The sequence below is a fragment of the Haliotis rufescens genome, unplaced genomic scaffold (genome assembly GCF_023055435.1).
Source record: "Haliotis rufescens isolate VD_foot unplaced genomic scaffold, xgHalRufe1.0.p SCAF_7, whole genome shotgun sequence".
Classification (NCBI taxonomy): domain Eukaryota; kingdom Metazoa; phylum Mollusca; class Gastropoda; order Lepetellida; family Haliotidae; genus Haliotis; species Haliotis rufescens.
In genome coordinates, this window is record NW_025964361.1 from 11412801 (window position 1) to 11429677 (window position 16877).

Sequence of the window (16877 nt, forward strand, 5' to 3'; positions counted from 1 at the left end):
GCTACCAAGTGGGAAGGAGTAGTTTCAAATGCGATATAAATGCTTCAACTATCGTCGTAACAGCGGTTCTCATTGGAATTAACACACCGCACAGCCGCTACAGCCGCACAGCCGCTATTGGAAAACCAACACCAACACATTCGGCCATATCCGTTAAATTTCGCATTTCGCCGAACTTCAACAACATGGCAGACAGTAGCGGGGAAAAGAAACAGGGAAGTGTTTTAATCAACGCTTGTTTCCAGAGAATGGCATTTTTAATTGAGAAGTTGATGCGCATTGAACGTAAATTATTATTTTCCTTCGATACGGATTATTCATTTTCAGTAGAAACTAATTTTGTATGCATTATCGATGTATTTTGATAGGAGTCTAATGGAAAACTATCAGTCATGAAGAGCTAGATAAATTACTTCACCGATAATTTCATTCACTGTTTACGTCTTATTGCTAGGATCCAAGGTACCTTTAAGCTCCTTAATGAGCTGTATTAATTGGTGTTAATTACAGGAGTGTAACAGTCGTTACCTCTTCACCTGAACAACGGCAATCCCCTCGTTCTTTGGTGCTGACAGTCTGGGATGTGCGAGAGGTACAATGTCAGTACCCGAGGGCCTTGGATAAATTACCGTAGTTCTCCCAATGAGAACAAAGAGTGTTCTTTGTCGATGGCTTTTATTCAATCACAAGATTGATCACCAACTTATGGTCACGGTGTTCTAATGGTCTTCAGCCGTGAAGCTTCAGTCCTGGCCGAAACACTGGAGGTATAATCTGGTGTTTCCAAGAGTAAGTTCGAGACCGTGGTGCTCAAGTGGGATCCTCCAGCTCCCCGAACCTTGGGTCTCCCCGTCTTTTTACCCCCAGCTTACGTCAAGGTTTTACTCATTTTAACATATTCTATTGGTCAACCACCCTTCCCCCCTCACCTTAGGTCTCTCTTCCCCACTCTTATCTAATAACCAGCACCTTATTCGGGCTTGATCTGAAGTAGCTTCTCACCCTTTTGGAATTCGAACTCACTCCCCCCCCCTGCCTATAATACGACCCCCGTTTTGGCAAAGAGTGTGTCCTCACACTCTCAAGACGTGGAGATCCAGGTTGGTTCACTTTTTGAATTTGGAATACTTTGGGTGATAACCATCGTGACCATGAACTGGTTGACCGTGGACAGTTTCACAAGTCATAGTTCGATATACATTATACATACAATTTCAATAGGTGAGGAACATTAATATAATCACACCGTTTCTAACAATAACAAAGTCAATGTCTAAACAGAAACGACGCATTAAAGAAGTAATTAATTTTATATTATCATTAATATGATAATGAGAAGTTATATCGCCATATCGACACATATATTACGCTTAGTGTAACTACAACTATAAATATTACTTCTATAATTACAATTCATAACACTTTTCACACTAATATAAATTCGCCTATAACAAACTCTAATACAATTATCACTGCAAATGTACTAACAATATTTATACTATAATAATTTGTAAAATAATTAACAGTACCATATATATTGGTTTGTAATGTCTTGATGGCCACCTTTTAGATACGTGTAACTCCCCCTGAACGAGTACTTTAGTCGCAATTAGACTGATTTTAACTATTATATATATTTCGTTCCCTGATTCGACCGAACTGATCATTAGTTATTAGCATTTAATTCGCGTTCCGGTCCGTGTCATATGTGTCTCTGGTGACAGGTTCACTGTCCCCGCCATTCCACTGAAACCCGTCACAAAAGGTTGAACTTTGGAGAGGGTAAAACAGGCGTATTTGTGCCGCTCTCGTTTCCATAAAACTGCATTGCAGCGGAATTACGAGGCGTTTTGTCACGTCTATCGCCGCCCTCGAGAGTTCCATTGGGGGGGGGGGGGGGGGTGCCATGCCCAATTACAACCGGACCAGATGCCGTGGTCGTACTTGCACCGACGTTGGCCTTAGTAGTTAATAAACGACCTGACGTCAAATCTATTTCGTGGGTGTTGGGGTGGACTGAGGGCTGGATTGTGTGTCAGGATAGGAAAATTTGCGTCCGACACCTTCCCGCAATTTAGTCCAAATGGTACTCGACAAACCGAGCACTGGTCTAAATTGAAATTAAGGTCCAACGGCAGGGGAAAACGACTCTCCCACATCCCTCCTTGTGTCAAAGCCGCGTTCATATGAACCTTAGGAGGGAGGTGTAGTTCTATAACTCGTCGGGGGTCTGGTGCCCCCGCGTCAGGCGTTACTGTACGGTAGGATATACCGGACAGTTTCAAAAGAGCGACAGCACATTCCTCATGCTGCACCCGACGGCACCATTTACAAAATGTTATTGGTGGGAAATTGGTTCTTGAATCCGCCAGCGGAAATGTTTCATCCATACAAAGGGCACAACTTTTTAAAACGTGCGGCAATTCGAATTGTGTTCCCCTGCAAGGGAACCTGGCCCTTGCGAATCTTAGACTTCCCACAGTTTTTGGTGCACTCGGTTTGGACAGTGTATACCTAATCGCGGTTCTGGGAATGTTCAGCAGCTGCCAGAACAACTCCGCGTAAGCTTGCAAGTCGGCGCCCATGTCCGTCTGAAGCTGCGTTAGCTGGAAAAGGATTGCCAAGTCTAACGTGCGAATTGCTGTCTTGACCCCCAAGGTCTACCAAGACTGGTAGATCGAGTATAAGCCGTACATCAAAAGTACATCAAAAGATATGTCCGTCAGAGAGGTCGGATATGCCGCTAGGGTGAGGGCCCGTCCTATGCGTTCGGCCAAATTAGGGGGCTGGGTGTAAAAAGTATCGGGGGACGTAAGGTAAAGCGCAGACGCTTATATGTTTTAAATTTCCCATTAGCTAGATGGGTTGTGCCCCAGCGTTCACCCATATTAAAAATATATCCCGCTAAACACTTTAGAACGAGGGAGAGCTGGCATAATTTCCGCCAGATTTTCCCTGGAATGACAACAGGGGAGGTTGTTTTTCCGAATTCCTCGTCATGGGGAGTCACTACGTGTTCGACCAGGTGGTTCTCCATCACGTTATCAGATATGAGCAATTATAGGAATATATATAAAGGTAATAATGTTAATTATATAGGGATGTAGGCTTACACGAAGGTATTTTCGCGTGAAGGTTAACTGTATACCAGATAGTCTAGTTCCAGGGGTAACACCGGTACCCCTGTCGAACTTAATAGTAATTGGCTGTAGAAGAAAATACCGACTTATACCGACGTAAAGATATTTTGATCGCATGGATTCGAAGTTCCGGGAGTAACACTCCTGTTGAACTGAATAGCAATCGGTTGTAATGAGAACACCAACCAGTGACGTTATGGATACTTATGGTTACCCGAGACTCGCTCATGTCTGGTATTGAGTGACCCCTCCTTTGTGTGCGTTATATGTGTCCATATAAAGGTGTAACTTTGTGTTTGTTATGTGTCAAAATGAATGTGTAATATATGGTTGTCCTATATTATTGTAAGGTGAGGTTGTGTGGGTGATCAGTGCCTCCCGGCTTGTGAGAGAACCGTATTTTTGTGTATGGCAATTCCTATCGTTTAAGGCCTTTGAAGGCATTACATTCAAACATTTAACTCTGGATATAGTCCTCCCGCCTACCTGTCTTTATAGGGGGTGGCTGTTGACGGGTGACTGGCAGAAGAATTTGAGGGTCCGGTAGTAACGGGATATGTCGTTCTAAATTGAACCAAATACATTAAACAGCAAGTATCTACCCTGGAGGACATTATACAGCCGTGTAGCTACGTGCCGGGGAACCGTTACTACTACTGGAAGAGGAATTTGGGTATCCGTAAGTGTGTTACTCAGGGACACGTTGCTCATGGGCCATTTGATAAAGATCTCGGACGTGAGACAGTGATGTTTGATCTGGATATTTTCTGGTATATAGTGTGGTTGGGAAAGGGCCAGGATCATAGGTGGGGCGTCAACCTTTAGAAGATTGATCCTAATGTTGTAATGTGGCGCTGAGAAACTTAGGCAGAGTGTGGAGGTGGGATTGGTTTGTACCCGGTAGAAATAGATTGCGAGGGCGATGAGTAGGGTTATTACGAACACTAATATCCGCATTTCTAGATTCCATAGAGGTTTGAATATGGCCGCCGCTGATAGTCCGGGCGCGACGGTTGTCATTGCTGTGGTGGTAGGTCGCGTCCATACCAAAGGATTCTGAGGTATGGATATACACGCCGCCATGGCTAACGCCGCTCTTAAGGTCAGTTGCGCCTGCAAAGCCGCAATGCGACGGTTCGTAAGAACTATCCAGACGAATAGTACAGCAATACAGGCCCACATCACGTAAGTAGAATAGGCTACTACACCGAACCAATCGGTGTTCCCTTTAGTACTCGTCAGTGCATTCAGGTACAATAGATCGGCCGGGTTAGTGTAAATAATTTCGTTGGCCTTGGCTTTGGCGACCGCGTGTTTTAAGTTAATACTGATTTTTGTGTCTGTTTTGATAAGATTAGTAAATGAAGTGTTTGACAAACGGAATGGTGCCGTTTAATAAGCGACCAGTTCTTTGCGACTAATGATGGTAGTCTATTCAGGATGTCTTGTGCCGAGAAGTAATGACGGAGCAGGGCCACGTTTAATGTGTAATTTACAAAGGATGTGTCTTCTGGTTGTCTACAGCCTGTAAGGCGTGGGGGAAGCATCTTCCCCACTGCTTGGATAGAGCAGGAGCAGTAGATAGGCGCCAGGCAATAATTACAGCCCTGTTGGATTTTTGTTGGGTTCGCACATGAATAAATTAATTTGGGTATTTTAAGGAGGAGCAATTGTCCTGAACCTAATTCATATAGTTGTGACTCCGCTCCGTCAAGTACCAAGTGGAAGTTACAGAATTCGTGTACTAAATCGATATCATTCAGCATGAGTGCAAGCGTACATGTGGGATTTATGAAGCTCCTCTCCGCTGGTAGACTACTACATTGTGTGGTTGTTGTATCTATGCACGATTCGTACTCCTCCCTCGTAAACTCGACAAACCGTTTGTCTCTCTGCGACACCGCGATGAATCTTGCAAGGTTTTTGACTATGGTAGTATCGTTCGATTCTTCATGTAATGGGACTGGGATAACTGTGGTCTGATAAAGGGTAGTGGCTTCCTTAAAAGGGGTGATGGGGATTAATAGGGACAGGAAAAGAATGTCACCTTTTCGCGTGACTTTCACATGTTCTTGGGTGTAATATTTACGCGGGTCCTTATGAACGAGGTCAAAATCGGGATAATGTAAGGCTAACTGGAGTCGAATTTTATTTAGTACCAATCTGAGCATACATAATGGGATTAATTCTTGTGGTAGCTGGCCTTGTAGAAGTTTGGATGTACTGGTCAGGAGGTCCCATGCATGTGAGTTCAGGTCGTTTGTAAGGTGTAACTGTTGCGTGGTTATTGTGAGTAAGATGGCAAATAAGTGTTTATACCAGTCAGCCTTTCGGAGGCTACGTTGTGTTGCTAGGACTATTTGGTTGTGATTAAGCGTTACAATTCTCACCAGGTTATCCAGGCGGGAGTTAGTTTTAGTCATATATGATGCCATGGTGTGTCCCGTGAGGTTGAAGGCTATGTCTCGTAAGTGAACCTCATTTGCCAGAAGTCTGACATGATCCGCAATGATCTTTAAATCCCTTTCTGTGGCGACCCCCGCGAGGCCCTTAGCTATGTCACCCAGAAATGGTAATAAGCTGCGTTGTTGGCGCGATTGGCTTTGAGGTTCTGTACTTTCTGGTATGAAGTGTTTAATGGTGTCGAGGGTGTCCCCTATGTGTTGAGTTGCAGCGTGGTGTATGTCCCGAGTGTAATTCAGGAGTGGTTCCGTTACGTCTCTTGTCTGTAAGCATCTGGCAGGGGTACCCTTAAATGCAGCGACGCATTGCGGGAACTTGAATGTGAGATCCGTAGGAAGGGTTTTCGGTAGTGTCAGTGCGAATGTGTGTACCCAGGTTTGGTCGTATGTTTTAAGTCTCCCCAAATTTTTAAACAGAACCCCAAAATGTAATCTATGGAGATCATTCTCCAGACTAAGTGTCCCTTGTACACTCCAAACCAGGCTTAGGGTGGTGGTCGTCAACAGCCAGAGCAACATCTCGCTTGGGAACAGATAAAGATGACCTTAGTGATAGTATTTTGGGGCCCTATTGGTGGGATGCAATTACTTCATATCATACATTCTTTTGACCCCTCCCCTCCCAATGTCCTAGTGGTCAAGCTATTGTGTGTGAGATGAAGTTCCTGTCAGTGCATTTTCCGTGTACAATGGACGGCTACTTTTCTTCCGTTGTGGTGATGGGTGTAGTGTTGTTCCCGATTTTTTTGGTTAGTGTATGATTTAATATCCTGGTGTGTTGACGTGACAGCATCGTTAATTTGTTGCCAGATGGTGATTGTGTCGGTGTAAGTGGCTGAATTGATTTACTAAGTCCCATGGCAGCAGGCACCTCCTATAACTTGATGCCAGGTTCCCACATGTCACCTACTACCATTGCGCACTGGCGACAGGCAACATGTTCTTGATCCTGGCACCCCTGATATCTATTCCCATGATACCTTACATCACTGAATCATGTTTGTCCCTTCACATAAGTCTTTATAACCCTATTAACATTATGTCCTTGACAAGAAATCATCTCGTCGGCATAACTTCCTCGAAAAGAACCATCTCGTCGGCATTATTTTCTCGACAAGAAACCATCTCGTCAGCATTTCTTCCTCGACAAGAAACCATCTCGTCGGCATTACTTCCTTGACAAGAAACCATCTCGTCGGCATTACTTCCTCGACAAGAAAGGGGCGGTCGTGTAGCCTAGTGGTTAAAGCGTTCGCTTGTCACGCCGAAGACCCGGGTTCGATTCCCGACATGGGTAGAAAGTGTGAAGCCCATTTCTGGTGTCCCCCGCCGTGATATTGCTGGAAAATTGCTAAAAGCGGCGTAAAACCATGGTCACTCACTCCTCGACAAGAAACCATCTCGTCGGCATTACTTCCTCGACAAGAAACCATCTCGTCGTCATTCCTTCCTTGACAAGAAACAATCTCGTCAGCATTACTTTCTTGATAATCAATTACAGCCTATTTTGGGGTTCGAAGTGTACCATGCTATGTCTGTGTCTCAAGTCCTTCCCTTGTTCTTGCATTGTGTTGGTGTGTTTGTGTTATGGCGTCTCAGGTGTCTCCTTAACTCTTGTATCTTAAGCTGTCCCTGTAGTGCATGAGTCTTTGTGGGGTACTGAGTTGGGGGTTGCTGGTTGTGTCGTTTTCTGACGTGTTTTCATATTCCATGTGCGGCCAGCGTGGAAGTTCTCTGTCAACATGTCAGGGAGTATTGTGTGAGGAACCGAGCGGCTCCTAGACTCCCCTGCGTACTTGTCTTTGTAGTGCCGGACCTTTCCCATTCGTTTGGATTGGAGTATTTTTTCTACAACCGGCTCATCCTTGGACAGGTCGTGGCATGGGGGTGCTCCAGTTATTCGGTTAGTTTCTTGGATTTTTCGTTGTAAGATGGACAACGGTACCTCGCTTCCGGGTCCCATTCCTCCTCATCATAGTCGGTGTTGGTGGAATCAGGGTCCGGTGTGCCTATGTGATCTGGCAATACCATATTCGTCGACTGGTTTTCCGGTCCGAGGTATGGTTTCAGTCGGTTTGCATGCACGGGGGCCCGTAGAGGTCTGTGTGTTCCACAACGACGTACAAGGTAGTTTGGGGTTTTGTTAGCGAATACGATGTAGAATGATCCTCTGTATGCTCGTTGAAGCTTCCTTGATACGTGTGGTAACAGGTTGCCCTTTTTGAGCCACACTTTTTGTCCTACGGTAAAGGTGGGAACTTGTGCTTTGAGATCGTATCTTGCGTTGTAGGCTTCCTGTGCGGCCTTGACATTGGTCTGTGCGATGTTCCGTGCCATTTCCAAGTTGTCTAGCAATTGACGGAGGTCAGTCCTAATTTTGTATGGCAGGTCCGCGGGTATAGGTTGAAGGATGTTATCAATAGGGAGTCGTGGTTCCCTTCCATACACCATGAAGTATGATGAATAACCCTTGGAGTTTATTGCCGGACAGCTCCGAGAGGATTCGTGAAACAAACTCCCCCCCCAGTTGTCTGTTAGTAACGCCCTTGGGGTAGAGTGTCTGGTGATGATGCCATCGTAAAAAGCTGTGGCTACTTCCTTGGCTTTCTTAGATTTGAGAGGGAAGGCTTCAGGCCATCGGGAGGCCGAATCCACACTGACTAAGACATACTGGTACCCTTCGCTGGTGGTTGTAAATTTCCCAAGAATGTCGATAGACCATAGATCAAATACATCCACTATTTCCAGTGGTTTCAGTGGTGCCGGATGGTAGTGGAAGTCCCGTTTAGCTGTCTGCATGGTACACACGTAGCGATCCACATTTTGACGAAGATATACATACCCTTCCAATAGTATTTCAGGCGGATGGCTGCAAAACAACAGTCTACTCCCGGGTGTGCTGCCAGAAGGTGGTCGTGGAAGGCCCGAACAATATCTTGTCTGATATTTGGCGGTAGGTCCGCATTTGCAGCTCCGTGCGATCCTTTGGTGTATAGAAATGTATCAATAGGCCATCATCGAGCTCATAATCTGCAGCTTCTAGGATGAGCTTTCTGGCTGTCTTGTCTCCATCTGGCAGTGTCCCGTCCGTTAAGTAGTTCATGACATCTCGGAAAATGGGGTCTGTGTTTTGTAGCTCTCTAAAGTGGACTGGCACATAAGTAATGTGTAAGTCGTACTGGGACAGTAGTATGCTCCAACGACCCAGACGTCCTGTTACATCTTTGATTGTGTTTAAGTATTGGAGAGCTGCATGGTCTGTGATCACTGTGCAGTGGCTATCTGCCAAAAAGGGGTGGAAATGTTTGAGGCCAAGGACAATAGCAAGGCACTCCTTTTCTGTGATGGAATATTTCTTTTGGGTTGAGGACAGGCTCTTCCCCGCGAATGATATGGGGTGTTCCTTGATGTCGGCATCCTTTTGTGATGACAGAATGAATGGTCTAGAGAAGTCCGGGTACGCCAATACCGGCGCAGAAGTCAGTGCCCTCTTCAGTGTTGTAAAAGCCTTTTCTGCGGCTGCGGTCCAAGTGTACGGGATGTCCTTGCGTAGTAGAAAGTGTAGAGGTTCTACAATGTTGGCATATCCATGAATTTCCTATAATATCCTGCCAGTCCCAAGAAGGACCTGAGGGCTTTGGTGTTAGTAGGTTGGGGATAGTTCACCACGCTGTCTACCTTGGCTGGATCCATTGCCACACCATCCTTAGATATGACATGTCCCAGATAATGGATGGTAGAAAAGGGCAAAATGACATTTGGAAGGTTTGAGTTTCAATTTTCAGTTTGTTAAAAACTGCCTCCAGATGGCCTAAGTTTTCTTCGAACGTTTTGGAATAAATCAAGAGATCATCCAAATAACTTAAGACCAATTTCCATGACATGGAGGAGAACAAGGACGATATAATGAAAGAGAAGCAGCTTGGGGCATTTACCAGCCCAAAAGGCATGACTTTGAACTGGTACGGCTCCTCCCCTTGCACAATGAATGCGGTTTTCATTTTACTGCTCTCGGCCATCAGAACTTGGTGATATCCTGCCATCAGATCCAAGCTCGTGTAATAACTGTCTTGCCTTGTCAAAGAGACATCAACGATTGGTCAATGTTCACTAACGGCCAATGCTTGATCGAGGTGATTTGGTTAAGCCGGCGAAAATCCACGCAAAATATTGTCGTCGAGTCCTTCTTTTTGACCAGTAGAACAGGGGCAGCCCATGGTGAGAAGGATGGCTCGATGATGTCATGATCCAGCATCTGTTGTAAATGTTTACTAATTTCTTCCCGTTGATTTGGGTTGACAGGGTAGGGTCGTTGGCGTAAGGGCAGGTGGGACCCGGTGTCGATGTGGCATTCAAAGAGGTGGGTGCGTCCCAGTTCCGTGATGTCTTTGGCAAAGACGTCGCGATGTCGGCCCAAGAATAGCAATAGAGTGTCTCGTTCTTCATCAGTAAGGTTGTCCTGAGTTAAGTTCAGATTCAGCTCTGCAGGTTGTTTGAAGTATTTGTCCTGCGTTGCCTTATCAAGCTGAAGAAGGTTGTTTAATATTGATGGCGGCTCTCGCTTAGTCGTGGTCGTATTGACAGGTAGTGGGGATGTTTCAGATAAGACATCCCTGTTTCCAGGTGTCTCCATAAATGTTGACGGACCACCTGTGTTGACAGGTAGCTTAGGTACACCTGGCATGACATCTTTGTTGACAGGTGACATCATGGATGTTGGCTGACCATCTGTGTTGACAGGTAGATGAGGTACATCTGGCATGACATCTTTGTTGCCAAATGACACCATGGTTGTTGATGGACCATCTGTGTTGATAGGTAGCTGAGGTACATCTGGCATGACATCATTGTTGACCAGGGACACCATGGGTGGTGACTGACCATCTGTGTTGACAGGTATTCGGAATGCATCTGATATGACATCCTTGTTGACAGTTGACACCACGGGTGTTGACGGACCATCTGTGTTGACAGGTAGCTGAGGTACATCTGGTATGACATCCTTGTTGGCAGGTGACACCCTCGTGATCCGACTCTCTGAGTCCGTCATCACCAAGTGAACACCTAAGTCAAAATCTTCCTCCAAAGTTTCAAAGTTTGCTACTACCGTTCCGGTGGGAATATGTACACCCATGTACACTGGTGATTACGGAAGGTGCTGGCTCTCTTCTTACGTCTAAGCTTATTGGAATGTCAGGATGTTGATAGAATTGTGGGTGATAGTCTGTGGGGCTGTTTACAAGCTCCTGGCGTCAAACTGGGGGTTGCCTTGTGGTACACCACCGAGCAATGTGTCCTTGTTTGTTGCAGCGAAATCACTGCATCAATCGGGCTCTACATTCCCTGGGATGCACATGCATCATACCACATCCCCGACACGTGTATGCACGGCTGTTAGGTATCGGATTTCGTTGGGGGGTAAAACCCTCCGGTTTATACTGGTAATTTCCCTGAGGTAAGTACCGGTCGTTACGACTGGTGGGTGATCGAGTCTGGGCATATGGTTAATTTTGTGACTGATAAGGCCTTTGCCGAGTAGGTGTTGCCAGGTTTTCTGTGTAGTTTGGTGGTACCTGAGGTGTCTGGTGTTGCAAGTATTGACTTAGGTCTACCACATTTACTGGTTGTGTTGCATTTTGCCGGGAGTTGCTGGTAAGCTCATCTACCTGTTCACTTAACAAATGGATAGCGTGCATGACTCGTGAGTCGTTTTCATGACAGTCAGTTGCATCAGCGATTTCTGCGCTCTGTACCACCTCAGGGAGAGTAGAGTGTGGCCTAGTGAGCACAAATCTTTTGACATTTTGGCATGCATTTCTAAGAACGAGATCCCTGATAAAGTCGTCACTGTTCCTGCCAATAATAGCTGCCTGATGCCGGACTGCTTGTAGAAAGTCAGCGAAATAATTGTTGATGGGCTAATAAAAAAATATGTAAATCAATGTCAACAGTAAAGAATTCACCTGTGGCTGATTGGCACTAAAACAATAATATTAATTTGTATGTATTTTATTTACATATACCATTAACAGTTACCGATGTGTGTGTTTTGGCTTCCACACAGTTGCTATGATTGCTGGGAACTGGTCAGACATCTTCAGCGTGTTCGTAGACCCAAAGGCCTTGTAACTGGAAATAATAACAAACAAACTCGCAGACGATGCCCAAGGCCTTCGCCCGCGTCCTCGAGTTTGTTTATTATTATTATTTTTTATTATTAATATTATCATTATTATTAGTTACAATGTCCTGTTTTAGACCATACCTGTCTACTGCCTATCTTATGGTTAAAGCGTTCGCTCGTCACGCCGAAGACACAGGTTCGATTCTCCACATGGGTACAATGTGAAGTCAATTTCTGGTGTCCCCCGCCGTGATATTGCTGGAATATTGCTAAAAGCGGCATAAAACCATACTCACTCACTCACTCACTCTAATTGCGCTAACTGTTACAAGAACACATTTTCCCCACTTTAGATAACAAATTCTGATGTATATGAATACTAGTTGCTCCATGACATGATTTTTATCCTTTATAGTCAAGACCTCGAGTCTGACTAACCAAAAGAAATTACTTCGCTTGCCGCTTAATTGTTTTTCACCGCCATTTCTCGCATGCTGTTTTTTTTCGGAAAAGGTGTTGTCAATTTACTACGATCGGCTTTTGACGGATACAGCCGAAGTTATTCCTCTGCATTTGACCGAGGCTCCCACAGCGCCTGTGCGTATTCCGCTTCAAATCCGATAGTGTTTCTTTTCGTTCGGATTAGTGCATTCGGTTCCAGTGCGGAAGCTAAACTACCAATACGCATTCATTTTACACCCATTCAACGCTTTTTATTTAAATAGATAGGAGGGGGCACGGGTGGCCCAGTCGTCTAAGGCGCCGCGATTCGCTGTGCAGAGTTGCGTCCCTTGGGGACGCCAGAAACATATGGTTGTGGGTTCGAATCCCGGTTCGGCTCGATTATTCTTCTAGGTTTGTCAGCACCATAACCGTGCTCGTGGGTTTCACCGAAGTGATAAACGTCTGAGACCTGCATCACTTCGGGCTTTCCTTCCATATTAAGCTGACACGACGTGATATGAATGGAATACTGTTAAAAGCCACGTTAAAACCCAACTCACTCACTAAATAGATATGGCTGTCCTCACCTAAACCGAAACCTTCATCTGACGTCGATATCATGCGTTATTACCGCTTTGCTGTGTTAAATATTCAGAAAATATCTGGCCTAACGCACAAAAGTTACCTGTCCAGTTGGAAAGTTGCCAGTCCAGATTTTAACAAGTTTCTATTCATGTAGTTTAAATACCACCACACCAAAGGACAGTATTTCTCTAATTTATGCAAGCTAGGAAATGAACGTCTAATCCGAGGTCCATATATCCAACGTTTGACATGTACGTATCATTTGGCCACCAAATGTACATACATCACGCAGGTCATGAAATAAAAGAGCATACAAGTGACTATGAACATATACTGGTGGGAATGAATAAGGAAACTTAGGTTCAGACACAGTAACATGATATGCTATCATAGGTTTCCAGCCCTGTCTACCAAATGCACGTTGGGAAAAATGAACACAAACACATCTCAACATTTGATTCTGACATGTGTTGAATTTGTTGGCGCGCTATTTCAAATGTACTGACAGTAAAGCTTATTTCCATCTAATTTTCATTGTTCCTTATTCGTTTCCATCAGTGTTTATGAAAGAGATGTTGAAATAGAGTAATCGTTCTTATGTATTTTCTAACTTGTGCAGTAATCGTAAATGCTGTTCATATGTGACGCAGATTTTATTACCCCTGAGATCGTGTATGTCAAAGTTGGTTGGTTGTTTAACGCAGCACTCAGCAATATTCCAGCTATATGACGGCAGTCTGTAATTAATCGAGTCTGGATAAGACAATCCAGTGACTGATATCATGAGGATCGATCCACGCAATTGGGATCGATGACATGCATCAACCAAGTCAGCGAGCCTGACCACCCGATCCCGTTAGTCGCCTCTTACGACAAACATAGTCGCCTTTTACGGCAAGCATGGGTTGCTGACGACCTATTCTACCTCGGATCGTCACAGGTCGTATGTCATGGTATAGATTTTTTCTATGCTTCATACGGTCCTAAATGTTCGGTCATAGGTAAATAGAGGTTTACCATATTGACAAAACTTAGCATTTATTTCAGTGGTTCGGTAATAAAACTTACATTATATTGACAACATTAGCTCGTTGGTGTGCAGCAACCACGTCAGTGACGTATTGAAGTAATTGGTCACATATGGCGTGATCCACTTAGACTGACGTTTTAGTCCCAGAAATAAAGTTATCTTATATAAAAATATATATCTGCAAAATAAACACACACAAATCCAAATGAAGCCCAGACCAATCGTTAATTTAAGGGACCAACCAAATCTGCAAAGCTCTTATTTGTTGGAAGTTCTGTAATCTTGTCAATGTCAACCTCCCTTTCTGTTCACATGCCACTGCTACTGTTGCTTTTCTTGTTTTCCAGCTCTTTAAGTCTATATGATGCAATTTCAAATGTTAGTGACTGATACAAACAAGCCAGAATCTCGCCTGTGAGCCCTGCAGATTTGGACAGACCCTAGAGCTGAGGCAATCTAGACTTGCCAAATCATTCTTGATTTGAGTTGGACCCCTTTTTCAATTTTATTCTCTAGGATTTGGGTGAGGGACTTAGACCCACTTTGATGTGCACTGACCGTTACCACCGAACTTTGACGTTTCCTGTGTACGCTGTGTATGTGTTAACTTCATCGACATTAAATTACAACAGGTTTACACTTGTATAGAGTAAAGGTTGTGAGTATGACAAAACAATCAAAACGTGTGGGCGCATGGGGATTCTATTGTGAACATTTCTATATAATCAAATGCCTATTCAGTTGCGTTATGAACAGATATGTTTACGTCTTAAGGAAATGATTCATATAAGTATGTTTCCATGAACATGCATATACACCTAGACCCGACATCCGCTTCCCCCAGAATACTAAGTCGTATTCTATTCCTAAGGGTTATCAAACTTGAATAATATATCATGAGATATATTAACAAAGAAGTTTCAGAATAGGGACGGGAAAAGTTGCATACAAACTTCATACCCACAAAATCATTCACAGAGCGCATTTGGATATCTTAGACAGTGTGTAGCTTCATAAACTGTGAATAAACAGACCCATGCCAGATAGCTTTGCCTACCATGCATGACTCATTCTTATGGGATGTGTGAACATTACGGGGAAATGCGCCCTAGTAAATACAGAAATTGCTACAATTGCTATGATGAGCTTAATAGTCCATTTAGAATCAATGGGAATCAATGTAGACACCAAAGGCTGGAGCTGCAGGAATATTTACTCGACATAAAGGGAAAGTTGAAGTCATCCCTCTTGTCATACAGTCTTGTGGAGATTTTTTTGTCACTCTGAATCTTTATGCACAGATCGAAATATGAAACAGATGAAGCGGCCTCACTGGTCTCCTTTATTTCAAGTGGAAGGGAGTGGGCTTTCTGATTGTTATTGAACGTTATCAGATCATCAATCTACCTGAAGGTTAAATAAAGCTTCTTGGTCAGATTACCTTGTTTTGACTTTGCCAATCCGAGCAGAAATTCTGATTCATGTGCAAAAAAACCCCAGATCAGCAAGAAGGGGAGCGCAATTGGTGCCTATGGGAATGCCCACTTCTTGCCTAAATGTCTTACCCCTAAATTTTACATAAATGTTATCGATGGGGTAGTAAAGCATTTCACATATTGTTTTCTCAGTAAAATTCAGACGGCATTTGCGTTCATTTTTGACCGACTTCTATAGTGCTTTAAGGACCGACCATGTGATATGGTCCCTAACAATAATGCATGTGCACTGTATGTACAGTTGTGTGTGTGATGTGCTTGTTTGATATCTTATTTGGCATTGTACAAGATGTTAATGTATTGATATTTCGTAAGATGTGCCGGAAAATATGATCTTAATAAACTCCCCAGACCTCCTGATTAGGGGCATGTTTAAGTTAAATAAGCAAATGACATTTTTATCACCATAACACATATAAGCTTGAGTTGCTTGGGCACAACAATGCACTAAGAAATTAGATAACCCAAAATTACAAGAGGTATTAACAACACTGTGCGTAAGCCCAATGTAGCTTTGTCAGCTTGCGTACACAAATGTTTTACAGATCGTTTCCGACTGACTTAATACAAGAACTTGACTACAGTGCATGATGCACATATGTGCAACATCTCACTTTCTTCATCAGACACGTGCCACTGTTATGAACTTATGTGACGAACTTGGGAAGAACACAAACACATGCTAATTAGAAGTTGATACCTAAAACAGCATAGCAATATACTATTTTCCAAAAAGATCCACGCATCAGTTTGCAAAACCCAATAGACTGGATGAGAATAATACTATACTGAACATCCTAAAACTATCAATACCCAATGTGAATGGTATCAGGAGGGGTAGCCTAGTAGTTAAAGCGTTCGCTCGTCATGCCGGAGAACCGGGTTCGATTCCCGACATGGATACAATGTGTGAAGCCCATTTCTAGTGTCCCCTGCCATGCTATTGCTGAAATATTGCTTAAAGCGGCGTAAAACCATACTCACTCACTAACACCTGAGGAAACGCTCAATGGCTCAAATATTTATCTGGTGCACCTTCAAAGGAAATAACGGGAATACTTCATATCGGGAAACATACGCAAATCCGGTCATTGCATTCATTTCCAACTGTATTTGCATTTGTTTCATAGTTATGAAATCTGGCTTTTGGTCCCGTGTATAAAGTTTGAAAAATAAACACGACCGTCGGATGTGCATTATCTAAAAGTTAACGCCCTCAGTTTCCGATCGTATTATCTCAGTTATCCAACCTTGAACAGCTTTTCTGGGAACAAATACGCATTTCTTCTATCTGAACAGATCCCGAAGCCGGCAAGGTTCCGACGGCATCGAGAATATGAACAACACCGAAGATATTAACGACTGACAGTAGAGTTCAAATTGCTGGGTAAGTCATTAATCTAACTGTCAATAATGCAGCGTAGATGAAATAGGAATACTCAGTTTGATAGAAGATAGCGAAGTATGAATGTAATACACACTTACAAGGTCATAACAGATCCGGAACAAATCATGATTGACTCAGTGAAACCGTTAGGGTCATCCCAGGTCCCCGTAGTCCCCTTTCACGATGACATTATAACATTTCATATATTA

General features: G+C 43.8%; 1 protein-coding gene across 5 annotated transcripts in view; it reads left to right on the forward strand.

The window, feature by feature from the left end:
• Positions 1-16877, forward strand: part of LOC124114831 (probable methyltransferase-like protein 24) — a 60961-nt gene that overhangs the window by 10247 nt on the left and 33837 nt on the right. For 3 of the 5 annotated variants that reach the window (XM_046475614.2, XM_046475613.2, XM_046475616.2), the window contains exon 2: positions 16581-16668. The exons of 1 other annotated variant lie outside the window; for it this stretch is intronic. The gene's annotated coding sequence lies outside the window, so the exon portion shown is untranslated. Of the gene's footprint in view, positions 1-233; positions 286-16580; positions 16669-16877 lie in introns of those variants that run through there. One more of the 5 variants, XM_046475615.2, reaches the window with a different exon arrangement.